We start from the raw sequence: 17,887 nt of genomic DNA, 5'->3' as shown, positions 1-17,887 counted from the left end.
GAGGAGAATGATTTGTCTACTATATGTTCTCAATGGGGTCGGCGCTGCTGCCCCCGGCCCCATTGAGCGCATATAGAGAAGAGAACAGGAATCGCAGATCGCAGGTAGGTGCGATCTGCGATTTCTGTTCTATAATTTATCGGACGAGCGCATAAAAAGCGCTCATGTGTCCGATACCATTGCAAAGCAATGGTTTTATAAAATCGCCGGACGCATGCGCAAATCGCGCGAAAAAAACGCCCGTCTGACCGAGGCCCTACAGAGAAAATGCCAAAGCGTTTTGTCACATCATTATGGAATTTTCAGGATTTGGGGCAAATCATGAGATCTTAGAATGTGATAAAAGTGAAAAACTTTCTTTGGCTTTAACATTTTATTTGTGTCTGGATAAAGGTTAAGGAGTGAAGATGCCCCAAAGATGCCATTGAGAGCTTTTTTTTCAGCAAACAGACAAGTTTACTAAAGGTTTCATCATAGAGCTATATAACGCCAGTAGATATTTGCATTGTAATACAACAGAAACTCCATAGGATGCCACAACCATGAGTAGGGTTGGAAAACGGTGGTCAGTAGAATGAAACATGCATCGTTATAGTGGGACTAGAGCGTTGAGATGAACGTCACAATACACATGACACATCCAGCATCGTGCTCCATACTCAACAGCTGGTAACATTCTGTGGAGCGTATGGAGAGATTTTGGTGCTCTAATATTGACAATGACAGTTTTGTATGGATTAGCTGAGGCAGGTTTGCTGTCAAGCTGTACGCTGCAAAGACTGACCCTCACACAGCACCATTGTCATGAACTCTTGCAGCAGTTGTGCTCCAGAGCTGCCTGGTATGAGGAATGGTATAGTGTAGTGTTCAGTGATGAATCAAGATTCTGTCTCAACAATGATGATCTCCAAGCAACGGTCTGAAGGTGATGTGTCAATCAGGCTCATCTTTCTGTTATTTTGCAGCACCACACATCTTGTCAGCATGGAGTCATGGTTTGGGGTACCATCAGCGTTAACAGTTGATCACCTCTAGTATGCATGAGGGGCACATTGACAGCATGCTGTTATGTTGACGTGATGTAGCTCATTATACTACCATATCTCAAGGTCATGCTTAACACCATTTTCCAGCAGGATCCCTAGTGGCCCCACAAATTAAACATTCGCAGGCATGCTTTGCAAGGTTTCCAGATGATTCCTTGGCCATTATTATCCCCTGGTCTCCTTCCAATAAAGAATCTGTCTGATATAATGGAAGGTTGAGTGAATGCTCTTCCACAGCCTCGTAATGAAGATGAACTATGAACTATGGTCAATACCCCATGGCACCCAGGACAGTATTATAGCACTCTTTGAATCAGTGCCACATTGCGTTAATGATATGGTGACCCAACTACTTACTGATTATGCTGTTTATTGAGCAACAGGAGATATGTAATTGTTTCAAATAAACATGAATTGTTCAAAACTTAGTCCTGATGCCCATGGCTGGGTCGGATTCCAACTGCAAAATCTCGCAGCAGAATCAGACCCGGTGCCCAGCCAGAGACACACACTCACCTGTCCGTATCCACCATGAGTGTCTTGGCTGTCACGCCATCGTGCATGCACAGTGCAGGGCATGATGCGCCATTGCATCGGCGATTTCAAAATTGAGATTTTGGAATCTCCGCGGATCGGATGGCTTTCATTGACTGCAAAATTGCAGCTGATTTTCACTCGTGGGTATGGAAGAATCTTTTAACATAGCATGCTATGAACGGACATTACTGTGAAATTTACAGCGGGCATCTGGCCATGAATTTCGCAGCAAAAATCCGGCCGTGGGCACTGGGCCTTAGTTCTGTCTGAGTTTTGTCTCATTTCGAGCATTTCTTCATGACGAGGCATTTTCTTTGTACAGCAGTGTATTTTTGTGGTAAAAGAGTCAGCTTATTCTGAGCTTAGGAGTCCAGCGGGTGGTCTACCTACTGATTGATAGCTATTGACAGCTATCCATGTATGCATGCTCATACAAAGAAGGCTGTCAATCACTGAGTAGGATCACCAATTGGATTCCTAAGCACAAACTGAGCAGGTCTAAAAGAATAAATTACAAGTTATACTGAACTTTTTACAACAAAAAAAGTATATAAATTAGAGATGAGCGAGCACGCTCGGATAAGGCAGTTACTCGAGCGAGCATCGCTCTTCTCGAGTAACTGCATTCTCATCCGAGCAGGCTCGGGGGGCAGCAGGGGTGAGCGTGGGGTAGTGGGGGGGAGAGAGAGATCTCTCTCACTCCCCACCGCTCCCCCCCGAGCCTGCTCGGACGAGAATGCAGTTGCTCGAGTAACTGCCTTAACCGAGCGTGCTCGCTAATCTCTAATATTAATCTGCTGAGCATCTCCAGCTTTGTAACACACTGCCAGCAGATTGACGTCATTTTAAACATAACAGGTTCCCTTTAAAACAAATCCCAACCAAGAATATACAGCACCAGCTGTGGCTAGTACTAGACATGTTGATGTAAAGTAGGTATATGTGGAATAGCTACACATATACAGTATTTAACACAGTAGAAACATGCAAGGACTGCCAAGGTTTGTTGAGTAGGTCGATACTCCTGTCAACGGTGTTGACTCTGTTATAGAGCAGATGATCATTGTCATTAGAAGAGAGTCATAAACTAGCCATACAGTGGAACTGTAATCATGATAATGAGAGGTGATAGAAAAGGTTATTACAACGCTTACATGGCTGAGAACTGAAGCGAATGCTGTTGGAGTCAACCGCTGATATTTCCCTGACCTTTAAAGTAACAATATCAGATAATTTTGCTCACAAAGAGGTTGAAGGAGCATTTTACGGAATGTTAAGGAGGTGGTAAAGCCCTCAACCCCTCTGAATCCACTCACACCAATCCAAGTTTTCTCACTTAAGCTTCACATTCAAAGAGCCAACTGAATGTAAACTTGCAATAATCTGAAAATTAAGCATTACTTAAGAACATCCGGTATTTACATATTAATATAAAGTCACTGATTATAAAAATTCTACATGAAGGAAGCTGTCTAGTGGGATGTAAACTGATTAATGACTCAGTGCAAGAAGATTTCTCAGTGTAATCAAATGTGCGCTGCTTTTTTCAATCAGAAGGCTATTCATAAAGTTTTACTGACTACCTGAAAATACAGCTTATGTTATAATGAGAGAGGAAAATCTCCTTAACCCATTAGTGGCCATCAATATGCCCTTTTACTGACCTCACTAATGTACTTTAAACCTGCACATACATCTTTATAAGGCGGTGGCTTGGCTGACTACTGACAGCCACACTCCTGCTCTAACTGCCAGGAGATCCATTGTGGGGCTCCTCCTGTAACTCATCGGGACCCCACAGTACCCATGGTTACTTTGTGTCTGCCATGTGGCTCAGCTAATTAGGCTCCATCTCCGGCAGCGTCTAATAGACTAATGTCATAGGCATAGTACAATGCACTACATAAGTAATGCAGTGTACTATTTTAACATTGAGCAATCACATCACAAAATAGTGTCAAAAATGTCTTAGAAAGGTTAACTTTTAAAAAGAAATCCAGTTTAGAAAAAAATGCACGCTTCTCACGGAAAACCCTTTTTCTTTTTTGTACTTTCAATTTTTTATTTCATTTTAGCAAAATGTCAATAGATGTTTAGCATTCTCAGCACAATATAATCATAGTATGAACAAAAACCCTTTTTAAATGGATAAAATACCAAGAGTTTTTTAAAAAGCAACACATAATAGGTGACACCATGTTCATAAGAACGAGAGGATTTGGTTATTTATCTTGTGTTGTCAATGCTATCAGAGTAATTTAAAAAATGAATGTCAGAATTGTGAACTTTCTTTTATCTGCCTCCCGAAAACAGTTACATGTTCCCCTAAGAGGGTACCAATAAAAACTACAGCACTTTCTGCCAAAACAAGACCTCACATAGTTCTATTACCTTTTTTGTATAAAAACATGTTTTTATTGTGCTAAAGTAGTAAAAAATAAAAAAATATCTATATAATATTGGTGTCACAGTAATCGAGCTGACCCAGATAACAAAATTGGCATTTTATTTTTGCCAAATGGTGAATGACGTGAACCCCCCCCCAAAAAAAAACAATGGCAGAACCTAGATGGTGGTGGTGGGCGTCCATCTATCCCCTCCTCCTAAAAATGTAATTAAAGTTATTCAACATGTTATATGTACCCAAGAGTGGTGCCTTTAAAAAGTACAACTTGGCCCATGAAAAATAAGCCCTCATACAGCTATACCAAAGAGTTATGGCTCTTGCAATGCAACTTTGAAAATTGTTTGGTCCTTAAGGCACAAAATAGGGCGATCCCTAAGGGCTTAACTGCCTTGGCAGAGTCTCCATATTATGAGTTTACTTGAACTCTTGTGATAGTCTAACTTGTCTACACCTGATTTTAATACAGTACCTTTATAAAAAGAGGCTGCATTCAGTGTTCTTCAATGACAAGAAGTTCTTGTCCCATTATAACTGCTTTATCTCACATATGCCTTGTGTTGAGGACTTCCAATAATATTGAAATGCATATATGCCCATGATTGCTTATCTGATGAACATTTTATATTACATATCTACTTTAGATTTATTGGACCTTTCACATTACTTTACCCATTTTCTACTGTAGGTTTGAACAGGAATTTTTTTGAGGTAGGGAGGACAATACTGTAGCTGACAACTGCTGTAGAAGTGAGTAAAAATCACTACAGCTTCCTATCTAACGGTATGGGGATGCCCGTACTGTTCTAGTTAGTGACTGGTGATCTGTTTTTAGTCCACAATTCTTTAGACTTTACAGTTTTACCATATATTTTTGGTCTACACTAAGACTGTCTTATGGGTTGAGGTGGACAGACCACAGGGAGCAGAATGTGGATCCTTTAGTCAGCACAAGCTGATTTGACGTATAAGATTTTCCTTGTAGAATGGACCGCTCAGGGCTATCTATACAGGAATTGTTAAGCCAGGCTTCCTCAAAGAGTACCTTCATTTTTACTTCAGAGAGCTCCTGCCATGTCAACCATTTTCGGGTCCTCATAAAAGCTGAAGACTGCCCCGTATGGTGCCTAGATAGCACTATATGGGGCCATCTTCAACTAGCGGAAGGAACTGAAAACAGAGCAGGAGAGCTATGAAGTGAAAATACAGGTACTCTTTAAGTTAGCAGTATCGGTAGAACCGTGGCTTAAGAGTAAGGATGGCTTTACATGGCACAACTGTTGATTGAATAGTCACTCCATAGAAAGAATGTAAGCAACAGTTAGGCCATTCTTACAGAACAGGATGTCAATTGCGGAATCCATGATCGTCATAAGCGCTGATGATCCGCTGTATTCCGTACATATTGAAAAAATAGAATGTTTGCATATCTGCTCCGATGAGCAGAGAACAATTGTGATTTCCCCAAGCGGATTTAAAATCACAGCATGCTCTATTTTTGTGTGGGATCTACACGGATGGCTTCCATTGAAGTCAATGGAAGCCATGTGACCTGCTTCATCACCTAGCGTCGGCACGGGAAAGCAAACATTTAAAAAAAAAATCTGTATTGCGCATGACCAGCAGTGAGCATCTACGGTCATACGTAATACAGGAAAGCGAAGGCGAAGGGTCACGGGCCAGGGTCAGAGACGCATTCCACTGTGGGCTCCCACATGCAGAATCTGGATTGCCCGTGTGAGACCGGCCTAATACTGTGTAAACATGGCCACTAAGCAGGCGATGAGTAGGAGTTAATTCCCTAGTCACTTAATTTCAACTCATCTAAAAATAGTCGCTGATTATTTAGTGTTGGTGAGGGTTCGAAATTTCAAATACACCCCCGCCAAAGAAGCTCACGACCCCTAAATAGTCGCTGAACGATATTTTGGCCCATGCAAATTCTACCAACAATTCGTTCAGAGATTGCAAACTAAACAATAAGTGAACAACAATCGCTCTGTATAAAAGCACACAAATAGCAGTTTTCTCTCCTCTCGCTCCCCTGGCTCTCTCCATTGACATAACACAGCGGCTGTTCATTACTGAACGTCTGCTGTATTATCTCAATGGAAAGGGGCGGGGGAGCGGGAGGAGAGAAATCTCCTGTTGCCGTCACCCCCCCCCCTGCTGACCGCTCTGTGAGCGAGACAGTGATAGTAGCTCCCGTGCAGGAGCACGGCAGTGAGGACACACAGGAACGAGTGTCAGGCATCGTTTACCCAACATTCGTCCCGTGTAAACCCAGCATAAGACTGCTAGAGTACTTTGTGCACATTGCTTGTTCTCTGCACAGTTGTCTATATGATTCCTGCAATAAGCATAGATATGGTCTAGTGACAAGCACCCAGCAGAGATGCTCACGGGGCTCCTATGCAGCTGGACAGATTTCACAATTTGCCCTTTCAACTAACCTTGCATTTGTGTTTGTTACTTTTTTTTTTTACAATAACTAAAATCAATTTTAAGATTTTTATTACTGTGCATTATAGTTCATATGGGGGCTGTTGCTTATATTTTGCTGAAGAATTTTTTTTTGGTTCCTTTATCTCTTCATTGCTTGGCAGCTTAACCATTCAAGAGTATTCAAATATTAGGCAACAAAGCCATATGACTTATAGATGAGTGAACTTTTCAAAACTTCGGTTTTGCTAGTTCGCCAAATTTCATCAAAAGGTTTGGTTTAGTCCAAATTAGTTTTAACCAAACTAAAAGTTAATAAAAACCCATAAAACCAGTATTGAACACTAAGAGCCTTGAAACAGTGTTCATCCCCTTCTTATGTTCCTTTGAAGAATGAAGGAAGAAGAAGTATGGTGATTTAGTGGTTAGTACCGTTGCCTTGCGCCGCTGTAGTCCTAGGTTTTAATCTGACCCAGGACAACATCTGTATGGAGTATGTATGTTCTCTTTGTGTTTCTTGTGCTCCTTCTTTACAGAAGGGGAAAAAATGGTGGTTCAGTGATTAGTACTGTTGCTTTGCAATGCTGGGCTCCTAGGTTCAAATCTGATCAAAGAGAAGATCTGCATGGAGTTTAACAAAGTCTATGCAGATGTTGTCTATGCTCAGATTTGAACCTAGCACTGTAAGGCAACCACTGAGCCACATTAATTGAACCACCGCCATTTGAGGGGTCTTACATAGTTTTCAATACTAGTTTTACGGTTGTTTTTGAACTTCCAATTTGGCTGAAATTAACTGTCTGAGGTTTGGGTTTTCACTGAACCGAACTTTTCAACCAGAAACAAGGTTCGATGGTTCAGCCCACTCAACACCAGTTATAATAGCTGATATTTCATGTGCTCAAGTCTGTTTTTAAAAAACTCAAATTCCATGTAGTCAAATTTGAAAAACTTTAATTTATGGGAAGTTTTGTTTACAGTTGGATTTTTTTATAGAACTTGTGTTGTATGTAAACTGCAATTTTGAGAATTACACCAGAATTCATAATCTTAATAAAAATATCCCTCTGTTTGGCTTTCGTTTGGTAACAACAATATACTTGCAGATATAATCTTATGTTAACTCCTGACCTCAGATTTAATGGCTTGTTATCTCTGCCATATGGGACCATGACCTTGTAATTTCACTGGGAATGTCATTCACATATTCACAATTTTCCTCACTGCAAGGTCAGTGTCACATTTGCCTAATCAAAGATGGCTGAAGCTGAACTATTACAAAACTTTATTGAGGTTTATCTACCAGTGGATGTTTTATAGAAATAATTACATTTATCAACAGAGGATTAATACTAAGTCCCATATCACAGTTCTAAGTAATTAGTGTGAAGATATAATCTAATAATTGACCTCACTGTCTTGTCTGCCCACTAATTTTGCAATAACAACATAAAGCTTTTAAAACTGAGCAACACTATCTAATTGCGGAACAGATATAAGACAAATTTAAGCTACAAGGCTCACTTAACTCCAATTAATTCAACAGTGGTATTAACCACATCGAGACCCAAGGGGGATTCTATTCACTCAAAGTAGAAGTTGCAATTGTGCCTTTACCACCCTTAAAGGAGAATATTACTTTGGGGGATTATAGGTTAAAAGAACACAAAGGAAATAGTACACTGCATGTTTCTATGAAATCGAAAAACTAGTCATGATAATATCCAAATAGTAATACCTAACAGGGCAATTAGTATTTTTCAGCATTTTTAAATATTTTTTAGCATTCTAAGCAAATAAGGAGTATTTTTAGCCATGTTGGAGTATATCATTTGTTTTAATGCAGTTAAATAGTACACACTTATAAGATGTTCCAAACTTCCTAGTGGATATAAAAAGGCCAAACACCCCTGTTAGAATGCAATGTTTTTGTCATGTTTCAAAAATCCAACAAAGTTGAATTATTTCAGATTTATTTCCACCTTAAAGGGGTTGTCCCGCGCCGAAACGGGTTTTTTTTTTTTTCAATAGCCCCCCCGTTCGGCGCGAGACAAACCCGATGCAGGGGTTAAAAGTAAAAACCGGAGAGTGCTTACCTGAATCCCCGCACTCCGGTGACTTCTTACTTACCTGGTGAAGATGGCCGCCGGGATCTTCTCCCTCGGTGGACCGCAGCTCTTCTGTGCGGTCCATTGCCGATTCCAGCCTCCTGATTGGCTGGAATCGGCACGTGATGGGGCGGAGCTACGAGGAGCCGCTCTCCGACACGAGCGGCCCCATTGAGAAAAGCAGAAGACCGGACTGCGCAAGCGCGTCTAATCTGGCGATTAGACGCTGAAAATTAGACGGCGCCATGGAGACGAGGACGCTAGCAACGGAACAGGTAAGTGAATAACGTCTGTTTGGCTCATAATTAATGCACAATGTACATTACAAAGTGCATTAATATGGCCATACAGAAGTGTATAGACCCACTTGCTTTCGCGGGACAACCCCTTTAAATGGGACCCATTATGTATAGAATTGCATTAAAAACAAACTGAAATCTTTTAGGGTGTAAAAATAAAAAAAAGAAACACTAAAATTATGTGGTTGCATAAATATACACACCCTAAAACTATTACTTTGTTGATGTACCCTTTGACTTTATGACAGCATGCAGTCTCTTGAGGTAGGTGTCTATCAGCAGGGCACATCTTCACTTGTCAATCTTTGCGCAGTCTTCTTCCCAATCTGCCATATTGTAAGGGCGCCCAAAGATTTAGGTCTGGGCTCTGGTTGGGCAATTCAAAAACTTTGATCTTCTTTTAGCAAATTCATTCTTTTGTTGACTTGGAGGTCTGCTTTGGGTTGTTGCCATGCTGAAAGATGAAATTCCTCTTCATCTACAGCTTTTTAGCCGAGGCCTGAAGGTTTTATGCCAAAATAGACTGATATTTAGAAGTGTTTATAATTCCCTCCACCTTGACTAAAGCCCCAGTTCCAGCATTCAAAAGCCCCTCCACTATGCTTCATTGTAGGTATGGTATTCTTTTGGTTATGCGCAGTGTTGGCTTTGCATAAAACATACTTTTTGGAATTATGGCTAAAAAGTTCAACCTTGATCTCACCAGACCATAACACGTTCTCCCACATACTTTTGGCAGACTTGATGTAGGTTTTAGCAAAACATAGCTGGGCTTTGATGTTTTTCTTTGTTACAAAAAGGCTTCCAACTTGCCGCTATACCCGACAGTCCAGACACATGAAGACATATAAGTTGTGTTGTGAAAAGTCCTTGTGCAGTCTAGGCCTTTAACTAGACCTGTAATATCTTCTGATCAGCTGGGCCAGATGCATAGCTTTGCGGTTGTGGTCCTGCTAACTCTACCACACCTCTTCTTTTTTTTTGGACACCCCCACATTCCCCACAACAACCTCTATTAAATTCTGTTCCCAGCATTTAAGATCTATAAAGTAGGTAGTCTGCTCTATTTAAAGGGGTTGTCTCGCGGCAGCAAGTGGGGTTATACACTTCTGTATGGCCATATTAATGCACTTTGTAATGTACATCGTGCATTAAATATGAGCCATACAGAAGTTATTCACTTACATGCTCCGTTGCTAGCGTCCCCGTCGCCATGGATCCGTCTAATTTTGCTTTCTTCTGGCGTTTTTAGACGCGCTTGCGCAGTCCGGTCTTCTGCCTGGTGAATGGGGCCGCTCATGCCGGAGAGCTGGTCATCGTAGCTCCGCCCCGTCACGTGTGCCGATTCCAGCCAATCAGGAGGCTGGAATCGGCAATGGACCGCACAGAGCCCACGGTGCACCATGGGAGAAGACCCGCGGTGCATCGTGGGTGAAGATCCCGGCGGCCATCTTGATGAAGGAAGAAGGAAGACGTCGCAGAGCAGGGATTCGGGTAAGTAATAATTTTTTTTTTTTTTAACACATCCCTTGGGGTTGTCCTGCGCCGAACGGGGGGCCTATGGGAAAAAAAAAAACTCGTTTCGGCGCGAGACAACCCCTTTAATGTCAATGGGTGACTGACTGGTTGTCTTTAGATAGATATGAGGTACATAGTTAGATAGATAGACACATAGATAGATAGATATGAGATAGATAGATAGATAGATAGATAGATAGATAGATAGATATGAGATAGATAGATAGATAGATAGATAGATATGAGATAGATAGATATGAGATAGATAGATAGATAGATAGATAGATAGATAGATAGATATGAGATAGATATGAGATAGATAGATAGATAGATATGAGATAGATAGATATGAGATAGATAGATATGAGATAGATAGATATGAGATAGATAGATATGAGATAGATATGAGATAGATAGATAGATAGTAGAGATGAGCGAACGTACTCGTAATGAGTACTTACGCACCCGAGTACCGCCATTTTCGAGTACTTCAGTACTCGCGCGTAAAGATTCGGGGGGCGCCGGGGGGCGGGGAGAGGCGCGGCGGTGCGGGGGGTAGCAGCAGGGAACAGGGGGGAGCCCTCTCTCTCTCCCTCTCCCCCCCACTCCCCACTGCTACCCCCCATGCCGCCACGCCGCCCCCCGAATCTTTACGCGCGAGTACTGCTGTACTCGAAAATGGCGGTGCTCGGGTGCGTATGTACTCGTAACGAGTACGTTCGCTCATCTCTAATAGATAGATAGATAAGATAGTTAGATATAAACTCTTATTTTCCAGAACTCTATGGCTGTTTTTCTAATCTTCTTGTTTCTCCAAAGGCAGCATTACTCATCTATGTTTAATTAAGTCTAAATAATTCTTTATGATGTCCTTTCACATACAAACCTTTATTCATGTATATTTAATTATACTGACTTTTATGCCTCTCAGAGTTTGGCATTATTGCTTTTTTTCTTTGTATTGTTCATAAAGCATCCTCAATAGTAGATGAGTCTGGATAATGACTGGGTTTGAAAACCTATTTAAAATAATACGATATAAGATTGTGACCTGATTCCTACAAGTGGAGCATAAATAGAATCCTATTATGCCCAACATGTGCTAGAGCTGAAATTCACACATGGAATATGTTACCAAATCTTGAAGCAGCCATGCTACTTGGTCACATCGTATCTGCAGAAAAATGTACTGAAGAAAATATTCTCACCTTCCCATGTTGGTCTTTAGAAAGTCCACAATGGAATATTTAACAGTGTGTCTTCAGATCTCTACAGGAACATTTAAACCATCTGGTCACAATGGGATGTGTATTGTGATTTGCCAGGCCATTAACCTCTTCTGCTGGCACAGATGCCAGGCAATAAAATGTACAGTTCTACAGCACCTGTGAAAGAACAAGTGAAGTTATCTATAGGACCTTGTTACTGAAATTTCTGTCCTTTCCTTTCTCTTATTTTACTTCTGTTCTATCTTTTTTTTTTGCTAGTGCCCCTTTATTTTGCACAGTACATATATATAGCCAAACTCACTTGAGACTAATGCTTAAAGGGGTTGTCCCGCGCCGAAACGTTTTTTTTTTTTTTTCAATAGCCCCCCCGTTCGGCGCGAGACAAACCCGATGCAGGAATAAAAAAAAAAACGGCCAGTACTTACCCGAATCCCCGCGCTCCGGCGACTTCTTACTTACCTAAGTAAGATGGCCGCTGGGATCTTCACCCACGGTGCACCATGCGGTGCACCGTGCGGTCCATTGCCGATTCCAGCCTCCTGATTGGCTGGAATCGGCACACGTGACGGGGCGGAGCTACGAGGAGCCGCTCTCCGGCACGAGCGGCCCCATTCAGAAAGGAAGAAGACCGGACTGCGCAAGCGCGTCTAATCGGGCGATTAGACGCTGAAAATTAGACGGCACCATGGAGACGAGGACGCTAGCAACAGAACAGGTAAGTGAATAACTTCTGTATGGCTCATAATTAATGCACAATGTACATTACAAAGTGCATTAATATGGCCATACAGAAGTGTATACCCCCACTTTGTTTCGCGGGACAACCCCTTTAAGTTTATTGAATTCAAAGCCAAGAAATGGTGTAGGCAGATATTAGACTGTATTGCTAGCTGGACACTATTTAACTTTTTTTTATTGCTTCTTCAGAACACACATTGTATACAAGATATGTATTTTTGTAATGATGGAGTCTAAGAAATGCTGAATCCACAAATGTGATTGAAGTTTGCCTCTTAGTATCCCATGAACATAAGTGCACACGGTGTTCACTATTAAAAGAGTTAATAAACATGCAGTTAATTTAAAAATCATCAGGGTCAGCTTTTGTAGTACATAGGTTGTAGCCTTTATAATTATTATGAGCTCCAGAGCAGCATTTATAATTGTGCAGACACTGAACAAGCAGGGGATGCTGAGTGATTTTAGCTCTTAAAACTGGAGAATTAGGGATAAGGTTGTTAACTGGATTTCAGGTTGTAATTCAGAATCTGTTCAAAATTGTAATTCTTCGTCCAGATTAACCTTCGCATCTATATCTGTATATTTAATTCGGCAGTTTGGTGCTTTATTACTGTTAATGGAACACTGTAATTCTCCAGACCAGACTTTCCAGGTGATAAATTGACTTTATTACTGTGTCAAAGAAGTAAAATAATTATGTTTGTTAATAAAATGGCAAAACTGGTTGTAAGTGCAAGGTTCCCAAAATAAAGGGCCATTGCAGCAAAAACATTTCTCCATCCTTGCCTCCCGATACCTGACTGTCACACTGCAATGTTTCCTATGTATTTTGCATTGAATTCCATGCAGTGCGGCATTCTGTCTGATATGTACAGTATCAGATGCCACCTGGGTTTATAGATTTCTCCCTTCTTTCTCTTTCTCTATGCTGTGCTATTATTGCCATGATGCATCAGAACTGCATCACATGACCAACCACAGCCAGTACCATCTCTGCCTGCTGAGTGGACGCTGTGAATATCATTTCTCTCTATATTCACCTAAATACATTAAAGGCCTTGAGCATGCAGTCAGGGAGAATGAACTGTCATCTTCTTCATTATAAGGGCTTATTCAGATGTGCTTCAATCGTGCGAACATATTGACCACATGCCTGGAAAGTCACTTTCAATTACTTTTATTAGTCATTTAGTGTTAATTTTCCTCATATGGTAAGGTAAAGTCCCCTAGTGCAAGACTGACTCCTCGGGTGCCGTCTTATCAGGATGTTTTCTTGGCAGACTATTTTTTTGCGGGGTGGATTGCCATTGCCTTCCCTAGTCATCTTAACCCCCCAAGATGGCTACTCATTTTACTGACTTCGGAAGGATGGAAGGCTGAGTCAAACTTGAGCTACCTGAACCAAGCAGGGATTGAACCTGCAACCTTCAGGTCGTGAGCGAGAGCTTAGGACTGCATTTCTGCTGCCCTACCACACTGTGCCACATGAGGCCCTATTTCCTTATATAACACAGACAAATTGAAAACATTTTACTCCTTTAAGAAAGGCTTAAATGAAAGACTGAAATAAATCACAGAAAAATAAATCTAATCAAAAATCAGAGAAAAAGGGTGTACTTACTCATGCAAAGTACATGGGCAGATGCAGAGTCACTCTTGTCAACAGGTTATGTTTCGTATTGCAGCTTAAGGCCTATTTAGATTCAATGATCATCGCTCAAAATTCGTTAAAAGTGTCGCAGTTGAGCGATAATCATTACGTGTAAATGCATGCCCATCGTACACTTTTCGTTAATCATTCTTTCATCGTTGTCTTTCAGTCTGCTTAAAATCCATCGTTTGGTAGTTCACTTATCGTTTGGTTTAAATGAAAATCGTCCAGTCGTTTAACGATTTTTACCTCATTTTTTACCTTAACTGATGCACATGCCATTCAAAATATCATTCAATTATCGTTTATCGTCTATTTTCCAATGATAATCGTTACGTTTAAATGGACGTCTTTAAAAGCAAAACCAGCGCTAACTTTCGACTCTTTTCAAATTTTGAGCGATGATCGTTGCGTCTAAATAGACCTTTACGCCTGCTCCCTGTATGCAATCTGAACATATAGTAATTTTGAGAACTTTCATCTCCATTGTAGCTGCTTCTTTTTACTGAGTGGTGTAAAAGAGGAGGGGTGCCATTTCGTCAACTTCAACTGTAGATCTTACATATCCTACAAATTTTGCTATTCCCCATGGTGTTAAAGTGCACACTTCCCAGATTGTACAGTATATGTCCCTAAAAGACTGGTCTGAGTTATTTAAATTGTAGCTAAACAGATTCCCCATGGTGAAAAATAACAAACCAACTAATAGAAATCTCTCTTGGCCTGTAAACATGTCATCATGGGAGAGACCCAGAGCTTCAATTAATAAAGAAGAAATTGGGTTAATCCCTTTGCTTTTATGCACTTTACATTACAAGGGTTACGCCCATGGTCCATCATTTTCTCCTTTTTACAATTAATTATAAACAAATATGGACAGTTTAAGTAAGTGAAAACATGTGTTTTGAGCATTGGTTTGGTATCTAGAAATAATTCCTGGCAGCTATCACTTTAAATTTATTTAAATATTTTTGAGTTTGGAAGTTTCGGAGTTCCACTCCATGGTTTCAGCTTCAATAAAAGCTCAATCAGGGTAGTCGGAATTGAATCTATTAGAATGAGCAAGAGAGTTGAAAATTCTTAAATTAATGTGTCGCCAATTGTTCTGCTAAGACAGATCACTTTGAGAGTGAATGTCAATGAGGAAAAAGTGAGAGTTGAAATGAACAGCTGCCATACAGAGTGAAAAATTCCTTGCAATAGAAGATTAGATGTGAAATAGAGGTGAAATAACCAACTTCATTCTGTGCTGTTGTAACTAAACATGGGAAAGAAACATCTATTCCTACCATAGAAAGTGATAAATGCATGTGATATACAGTACCACTCAAAAGTTTGGACACACCTTTATATGCTTGTTCTTATTTTTTTTTTTACTACATTGTAGAGTCCTATTGAAGACAAGAAAACTACGAAGGAACAAACATGGAATTAAATAGTTAAAAAAAGTGTTAAATGAACCAGAATATGTTCTATTTTAGAGTCTTCAAAGTAGCCCCCTTTTGCTCTTACGAAAGCTTAGCACATGCTGGACATTGTCTCAATCAGCTTCAGGAGATAGTCACCTGGAATGGTTTCAGTTAACATGTATGCCTTCTCAAAAGTTAATTTGTGGAATTTCTTGACCTCTTAATGTGTTTGAGACCATCAGTTGTGTTATGCAGATGTAGGGTTGGTACCTATTCCCATACAGTGTTTAGCCCTATTCAACTAATGTTTTGTTACATATTTTTGCAAGAACCACTCAACTAAGTAAAGAGAAAAGAGAGTTCTTCATTACTTTAAGACAATCAATCTAGAAAATTTCAAGAACTTTGAAGGTATCTTCAAGTGCAGCCATGAAAAACATCAAACACTGTGATGAAACTGGCTCTCATGAGGACCGCCCTAGGAAAGAAAGACCAAGAGTTATTTCTGCTGCAGAGAAGAAGTTAATTAGAGCTACAAGCCTCAGAAACCACATATTAGCAGCAACTCAGATTACAGGCTACACAGACTAGACACATCTCAACATCAACTGTTCAGAGGAGACTGCGAGAATCAGGCTTTTATTGTCAAGTAGCTGCATAAAAAGCCACTACCGAGGAACATCAACAAGAAGAAGAAACTTTTTTGGGCTAAGAAGGAAAAGGAATAGACATTAGAATAGTGGAGATTTGTACTTTGGTCTTCTAAGTCAAAATTTGAAAGTTTTTGTTCCAACCGACATGTCTTTGTGAGGCACAAAAGAGGTGAGAGAATGGTTTCTACATGTGTGGTTCCAACCGGGAAACATAAAGGAAGAAGCGTGATGGTGTAAAGGAGTTGTGCCGGTGACATTGTTGGTGATTTATTCATAATTCAAGGCACACTTAATCAGCATGGCTACAAGAAGCATTCTACAGTGACATGCCATTCTATCTGGTTTGTGCTTAGTGGGACCATCATTTGGTCTTCAACAGGACAATGATCCCAAGCACAGCTCCAAGCTATGTAAGAGCTATTTGAACAAGGAGAGTGATGGAGTGCTGTATCACATAACATGGCCTCAATAACCACCCGACCTATGTCCAAATGAGATTGTTTGGGGTGAGATAGACCTAGAGTGAAGAAAAAGCAGATAACAAGTGCTCAACACCAATGGGGATTCCTTGAAGACTGTTGGAAACCATTCCAGTTGACTACCTCATAAAGCTTACTGAGAGAATGCAAGAGTGTGCAAAGTTGTCATCAAAGAAAAAGAGGGATACTTTGAAGAATCTAAAATCTAAAATATATTTTGGCTTGTTTAACACTTTTTTGTTTACTACTTAATCCCATATGTGTTCCTTCATAGTTTTCATGTCAATCTACAATGTCAAAAATAAAAACATGGAATAAAAAGCTGTGTCCAATCTTTTGCTTCATACTGTACTCTCAAGCTGGTCACAGCTATGGGGTGAAAGTTGAATAGTATTTAGGTTACACTCATCAGTTATTATTCCCTTCCAACAGGACAATTAATGCCATTTCAATGGCGGGTATTCTGTTACACCTTATCTATAAAGACAGGTGAAGCTATAGGGGGAATGCACATGTAGCAGTTGCACCTGAGTCCTTGTGCCTGAAGTGGCCCAAAGGTCTATGTGCCACATAAGATGTCTTTAATACAAATAAATTCACACAGCTAATGGGGAGGCTCATTTATAGATATTGTATAGAAACCCAGGAGCTGGGTTCTATCACATCAGATCAGTGGGACTTATAGAAATCTAAAGACTCCATACAGTGTGTGTCCCCAGCTTTACTCATGGAAGTCTGTCATGGCAGTATAGACCAGTGTTGACCATGTGACTAATTGCACAACTTCAAGTATTTTTTTAGTACTTTGAGCCAGTATAATTTTATTATTATAGTGGTGTAGCATCCATTTGGGGACAGTCATTCTTATGGTAATGATTACAGACAATTAACAAATTTGACTTGTCTGACTACACGCATTTTTGAAATGACAATCACAATAATGGTGATGATCACTTTACAAGCATACTTTGGCCCCAATCTGTCTGACCATGAGATATTTTATTATTTTTCAAGGAGGTTATTTCTATTGTAGGAAAAAAGCAAAAAAAGGCTTTCCTAAAATGGGATTATCCAATCTGATTAGCTACACTTCAAAGGGAGAATAAGATTGGTCGGCACATCCAAAGAGTGAGCTAATGCTGCTAAGTAAAAGGGAAAAATGAGCAAAGAAATTAGATATGAAAGTTAGTTCTTAGGAGCCTTTGATGAAAATGTATATGACCACTTGCCAGTTTAGGTCGACCTCATTCGAGTAAATTCTAAGTGTGGATCTTTTGTGTATTATTTTACACTTGGAAACATTAAAGGGGTATTCTGATTTCATCAAATAAAGATTATTCTTCATATTATGGAAAATTCTATAACTTTCTA

At 40.2% G+C, this 17,887-nt stretch overlaps 1 protein-coding gene and 1 long non-coding RNA gene across 2 annotated transcripts in view; one reads left to right on the top strand and one right to left on the bottom strand.

Annotated features, from left to right (window-relative positions):
- CA10 (carbonic anhydrase 10) overlaps positions 1-17,887 on the top strand; it is a 272,025-nt gene that overhangs the window by 177,468 nt on the left and 76,670 nt on the right. The window lies entirely within an intron of this gene.
- The window catches only part of LOC136587304 (uncharacterized), a 121,840-nt gene that overhangs the window by 39,895 nt on the left and 64,058 nt on the right, over positions 1-17,887 (bottom strand). The window contains exon 2 of the long non-coding RNA XR_010787459.1: positions 11,563-11,739. This is a non-coding gene — a long non-coding RNA (uncharacterized lncRNA). The remainder of the gene's footprint in view (positions 1-11,562; positions 11,740-17,887) is intronic.

Source organism: Eleutherodactylus coqui, chromosome 13 (genome assembly GCF_035609145.1).
Source record: "Eleutherodactylus coqui strain aEleCoq1 chromosome 13, aEleCoq1.hap1, whole genome shotgun sequence".
NCBI classification, from domain to species: Eukaryota; Metazoa; Chordata; class Amphibia; order Anura; family Eleutherodactylidae; genus Eleutherodactylus; species Eleutherodactylus coqui.
Note: the sequence above shows the minus strand (reverse complement) of the source record. Positions and strands in the feature narration are given on the sequence as shown.